Raw genomic sequence first — 6,544 nt, 5'->3', positions numbered from 1 at the left:
TCTTTCGGACTCCGGGAGTTCTAGGACAAATCAATACAGAAGCAGGGGGAATTCCCGGGCTTCTGGAGGCTTGGTTTATCTAGGAACACGTTGTGCTTTCTAGGAGTCTATGGGAGTAGCCTTGCCGTATTTGGACTGCATTGGCTATGTCTTAATATGGGTATGATTCTTATGCCTATATAAGGATATGATTTGATATAACCATATAAGGGCATAAATTGGGAATACTTAACTAGAGTCCTGGATTCGTCTACAACACTTTCACCACTGGTGACCAGTATACTTGGATGGTTGGGCAGCTCCATATTGTGTGGACAAAAGTACCCCGAGTCACCCCAAAGCGCAGGCAGTCCGGGGATGCTACCTTTCCCATGCAGTGTAGGATGTTTCAGTCATAGTAAGCTCGATGCAGTATTTTAAGTAGTATCAAGTGCAGCCAGGACTTTTTGGCCACCTCTGTTGGGTGCTTCAGGGTCACTTACCAATCCACATCTTCGAATTCCCCCTCTAAATCCTCCCCCCAGCAGGCCCTAAAGTTAACCAGGGTGTCCGGCATATTGTTCTTAAGTGTTTAGTAGGTGACAGATATGGCCTTCGATTGCAACTCTTCTAGGATTAGTCTGCCTTCAAGAGGGGCGTACTCGGGCATATCCAACTACCCTAGCCTTTCCGCTTGCCGAGCATGGCACAGTATTGTGTATATTAGAGATATTGGTTGGAGCTCATGTGATAATGCCTTTGAAGGGAGGAGAGGGTCATCAGATTACCATCTTCCAGGAGAGTCCCCTATTCCAGAGATTCCCAGCAGGCCCCAGGACCCAAACCTCTTAAATTCCCTTATTTCACACATCCATGCCCTCTCCCAAAGCAGAGTCTTTCACATTATTTTCCCTTCATATCCTATAGTTCAAATGTTTGAGTAGCTTTCCTCAAGGCTTCTAGTGCCACCCAAGTCGCTGGGAGCAGCTTTGGAATACTTTTTCCACCTTACAAGTAGTGGAAGTATGACCAGAAGGCAAATTGTGTGGGCTCTAGTCTGTAAGGTGGGGTGGTCCTGTGGCGCAAAGGACTAGTCATTAATAGTCACCATATGGGAGGCCCAGTGGTAGGCGCTTACAGCCAGGAAAGCGATCCAGCCATTATATGGGTTGTGTTGCAGATCTTTAGCGCTATTCAAGGATGGCCGCATCCCATAATAGAGCCCACAGGTCTCCCTCTATCTTAGCAAATATAGCCTCTGGGACTTGGTAATATGTGTTTTGGAGGGTGTAGAGCAAATTGTGGAGCATTAGCAATTTAAAGACAGCTGCTCTCCACATCAGAGTACAGACAGCATGCGCCATCTCTCCCCTTCCCACATTTTTTAAGAGGCACGTCACCCTACAAGGAGTCAGAAATACACCCAAGTATTGAAATCCGTCAGTCTCCACCTGGAGCGTCCGAGGGAGAGTGGCTGGAACCAAGGGACCAAATGGGTGACAAAGTTTAGATTTACTCCAGTTAATATGGTAACCAGAGTAAGTGCCATATGATTCAAACACTTGGAGGATAGCCAGAATTGTGGTTGCCAAGTCAATGAATGTTGTCCGCATATAATGAGACTCTCTTGTTGTCCCTGTCAGCATCGGAAATATAAAACCCTGGAATATCGGGAAAGGTGTGAATTAGGGCAGCCAATGGTGAGAGCAAAGAGCAATTGGGACAGGGGGCAAACTTGCCGGGTACCCCGCCCTATCAGAAAGGTTGAGGAGAGCACCCCATTCACCCTCACTGCTGAAGAAGGGGCCTGGTATAGTAAGTCTACCCATCGACGGGACTAGGGGCCTAACGTCTGGTGGAGGTAGGGCCATTTCGGCATCTAACATTAGGAAAACATGGGGTTGTTGCCTTTGTTTTGTCTCTGACATCCAATTGTGGAGTCCAATAGTGGATCTACCAGGCGTGAAGCCCAACTGCTCGCAGTGTATAAGGAGAACTATCACCGTCAAAAGCCTAGTGACTAGAATCATGATCAAAATCTTTGATTCAATGTTTAACATAGAGATAGGGTGATAGGAGCTGCAGTTAGTCTTTGGTTTGTCCTTCTTATGTAGCACAGCGATATATTGCTACACTGCAGGTACAATGGGAGTTCGCCCTTGTCCCAGGCCTCCCTGAAGAGGTCTAAGAGATATGGGCTCAACAGCCCGGAGTAGCGCTTGAAGAATTAAGCTAGAAGGTCATTGGGCTGCAGCATCTTCCCGGCTTTCAAGTTGCTGATAGCTGTCTGGACCTCCTCAAGCATGATACCCTCCTCCAAGGTCTGTCGGTCCTCAGCTAGAAACATCCACAAATCTACTGTATCCAATGCTGTGTCTGCCAGTTGTCTGGCACTATAGAATGAGGCATAAAACCATGCAAAAGCCTCCAGGATATCTTTATCCACAGAGTAGGAAGTCCCATTCTCATCTACCACACATTTAACCCAACGTGACTCGCCTACTGAGCCAAGCAAGTAGGTTGCCCGCTTTGTCTCCGGAGTCATATAGTCGATGTTGCAAGGCTAACAATTGCCTACGGGCCTCCCCTTGTGCAAGGTCTCAATACTCTCTCCGCAACACCTCCAATGTACAGAGGACATTCGGATCCATCCGGGCCCCAGGAGACCCCTCATGGTCTTTGAGGTCAGCTCAATCTCCTCCGATGCTTTACAATTTTTTATGCACCAGTATGTTCTGCGCCCTGTTGTGCAAGACAGTTTTATAGGCTTCCCAAAGTATAATTGCCGATCCCACTGACTCCTTATTCTCTTTTAAGTAAAGGCAATCTCTATGTCTCTTAGGGCCCATGCTTTAAGTTTCCACCCCATGTGCTGTCGAGAGTCTCCCCCACGCAGCATTACAGAGAGAGCCGAATGGTCTGAGAGGCCTTGTGCTAGATATTCTGCCCTATCCACTTCGGCCACCTCGCCCACTGAGCTAAAAATGTAGTCTATTCTGGAGAAGACCCTGTACTTCCCAGAGAAAACAGAATAATCTCTGGTCCCCAGTTGTTACCTCCGCCACAGGTCAGAAACACCAAGGGACTCTCAAAACCACGCCAATGGGGAACCCCCGGGGTGTCCACAAGCACACCCGAGTGGCCCGTTACTGGATCCATAAAGTCATTAAAAACACTGCTCACAGCGTCTAGGGTGGAGTTGGCCTCCAAAAATATGGTTGCTACCTCAACCATTAAGGGCCCCTGGAGATGAGGGGGGTGCTTAAATATTGACCAGCATGACCGGTGTCCGTGCCCACAATCCCTGAACTCGGAAATACCGCCCATACCAATCGGTCAATGTCTTTACAACCTGAAATAGTGGTGTCTTTCTTATCAATACGCCCCCGTGAGCCAGTGGTAAACCCAGCGTGCGCTAAGGTAGTGTATGGTTCCTTACCCAGAAAGTGTCAGTGGGTCCCCAATAAATGTGTCTCCTAAAGGAAAACTATGTCTGGCTTGAGACGTTTAATGTTACGCAACCAGGCCCTGCTTCACCTTAATCCCCAGCCTGTTAACATTCCAGGGCATAATTGAGCAATGTGTGCCATCCAGTAGCCTATCCTTCGTCATCAGATGGTATTATGGCTGTGGATAGGTCATCTACTACTCGTGTGCCAGGGATCTTATGCCTGTGTCCCTCCTCATAAAACTGAACAAAATCAACGAAGCAACCAAAGGATAACACCCACGCAGCAGACCCATTCACCCCCTTCCCACCTCTCACTCCCCTAGCAAGTGTATAACAATATGTCAACTGGACAACTACCGACAGTGACGCCAGAGAGGTCTGTCGCCCTCCCACCAGCAAATATAACACTTAACTTTTATTCCAACGCCAAATTAGGCATTGCAAAGAAAAACATCTTAACACACCAGAAAAGGCCAAGAAGAAAATAAGAAATCAAAGGACACAAGAGAAGAAAAAGGTGAAGAAACACATTAAATAAAAGGCAAAGAAAGAAAGGAGGGGGAGTGGCAATCAGGGCATCCATCACCCTGTACTGTATGCCGCTATGCCTGCTTTTGTACAGTCTGATGTCATCTGGAAGCAGTATAGCAAGGCCCGCAGGGCGTTCATCAGACACCACATTGTATCACCCACAGGGATGAAGTAACAGTTTCCCACAATTCAGCTGCCATATTGCCAGTTCCATAATCTGTTCTATGGCTCACGGGTCTTCGCCGGATCTCCCCTTCAGACTCAGAATTTGATGTCTCCATGGCTCCCCTGGAGTTACCAGTAAGACAGGTTGGTTGTACCCTTGATCACCTCAAAGCCACTGTTTACTGACGTTGCCAATGTTACCGCCTCCACCTGTGCTCTCACTTCCACTGTCTCCAGTCGTTGTGATTCCACATCGAGTGTCTATCCTGTCTGACCACTACATGGGAATTTGAGCACGTCCTCCTTCTGCAGCTGCTGCAGCGCCTCCCTGCCTCACCACTCGGGATCCTGCTATCCCCGGATATCCAGCCTGTCCCACACTTCTTCCAGGGTCACAAAGATATGAGACCATACCTCATGGAGGACCTTCAACTTTACTTCATATATTTCATCCCCATGGCTCTCAGGTTTTGACTACCCCAAATGTTTTTGCCATTTGCTTATGTGTTGGGTATAGTCCTGACAGATCCTTATGACATGATACTCAAAGGAGGGGTCCCCCTGCTGATGAACCATCTGTAGTATTATATCCCTGTCGCTATAGTAGAGGATTTTGGCAATCATAGTTCTTGGAGGCCCCCCAGGCGGCAGGTGTCAAGGCCCTAGGCGCACACTCCACCACGAAGATCATCGACAAAGCTGCACCCAGGAGCATCTTTTGGAGCCATTGTTCTAAAAAGAAAACCCCACAAGTCATAGGTTATAGCACCAGGAGTGACCCTTTGCATCCTCTGCTCAGATCCTGAGCCGCTGTGTTTGGGTTGTCAGGGTGGCAACTGTGGACTGGAGGGCGGTTCTGTTTCTAACAATCTCTCTGCCACTTTACGCAGGTCGGCATGCAGCAAATTTGCATCAATAGATACTGAGTCTACCTTGGCCTGGACGTTGGCGCTGGAAGCTTCGAGTGCAGCCAGAATTTGTGACCCTGTGCGTTATCCATACCTTCTGTGTCAGCCGGTTGTTCAATCTTTGTCTGCTGGGCTCCCCATGATATTTTATCCTTAACCATCGTACGTCCAGTCTGGGGTCCCGGTGTACCTCATCCAGTAAAGCACTCCCACCAGGTAACATATTTCTGCGTCATATGGACACCAGCTGTATCCTTTACCTGCCCCAAGTACCACCTGTGTCTCCAACTGTGGGGGTCGGGCAAGGGCCAGAACGTCTGCCCCAGGGACGGGACACCCACCTCTCTTAACCCCCACAAGCTTGCATTGGCCCGCAACACAGTCAAAGTCAGGAAGAGTCAGAAGCCCAAACAGCTCACCTCACGGGGAGAGCCATGGCCATGACAAGCATACACTGTCCAAGCAACCAAAGCATAAGCCCACACCAGGGATCACAGACTAGGGTGTTGTCCCACCACAAACACCTAAGGTGTTGCAGGATGTTCGACTCTGTAAATTGTTCATGGTGGGACAAAACCTCGGGGTTCACCCTCAGTTATTTGTTTGACTGCTTCTCCAAGCAGGACCCCACAGCACCTCCTGGAGAGGGGCTTAGTGATGCTGCCCTGCAGGCATGGGGTCCTGACCGGACACTTATGGCAGCGAATGAGTGCACTCTGTGATGGTGGCCCCCAAGTGGTGTCTCCTGCCTGCAGCCATCTCCCCCTTGCTGCTTTGCTTCAGGCCCGCTGGAGGCACTCACCGACACCTGGGCCTCAGTCCCGATTGTCCACCTCCTCCATATAGGCCCCTTTGCTCAGCCACCAAAGAACAGAACCACTTTCTCCTTGGACTACGAGAGTTAGGACACGTATCAGGGAAGATGGAAGGGGGGAGGCAAGGCAAGCAGCTTGACTCCAGGCCACTGCTCTCGTCACCACTCTCTGCACATCACACCTGGCCCACAGCTCCGCTTGCAGCATTCTACCAGTCCCGCAAAGGGACACCAGGTGAGGGGAAAAATGTTTTCTTCCAGGCACACAAGGCAGACGCAACACAGGGCTGCCTCTTCTGGACCTCTGGGGAGCAGCACTGCAGTCGGCAGGTCTCCGATTCACCTGGTCGTCACAGTTTTGCCTCTGGCAAGCCCGATCGTCCCCGGACAATGAAGGTGGACCAGGCTCCTAGGATTGGGGGGAACCCAGGCCAAGCCATGCAACCCAACTCAATGCCATCGCTCTCTGTATTCGCCACTACACTCAGCATGCGGCTTCCCCAGCGCCTTCAGGACTGTACAGGGAGACATCAGATGTTGGGGATGTAGATGTCTGCATAAGTGTGATCACCCCGATAACAGCGGGATACCACTTTCAGAGCCACAGGAAGCAGCGACTCACTCCGTTGGTTCTCTGTGTGTTTCTCTGCAGTCGATTGCACCTCAGGTCCTACCCAGCAAGTACCGCCTGCGTGC

The sequence above is a fragment of the Lissotriton helveticus genome, chromosome 6 (genome assembly GCF_964261635.1).
Source record: "Lissotriton helveticus chromosome 6, aLisHel1.1, whole genome shotgun sequence".
Classification (NCBI taxonomy): Eukaryota; Metazoa; Chordata; class Amphibia; order Caudata; family Salamandridae; genus Lissotriton; species Lissotriton helveticus.
Note: the sequence above shows the minus strand (reverse complement) of the source record.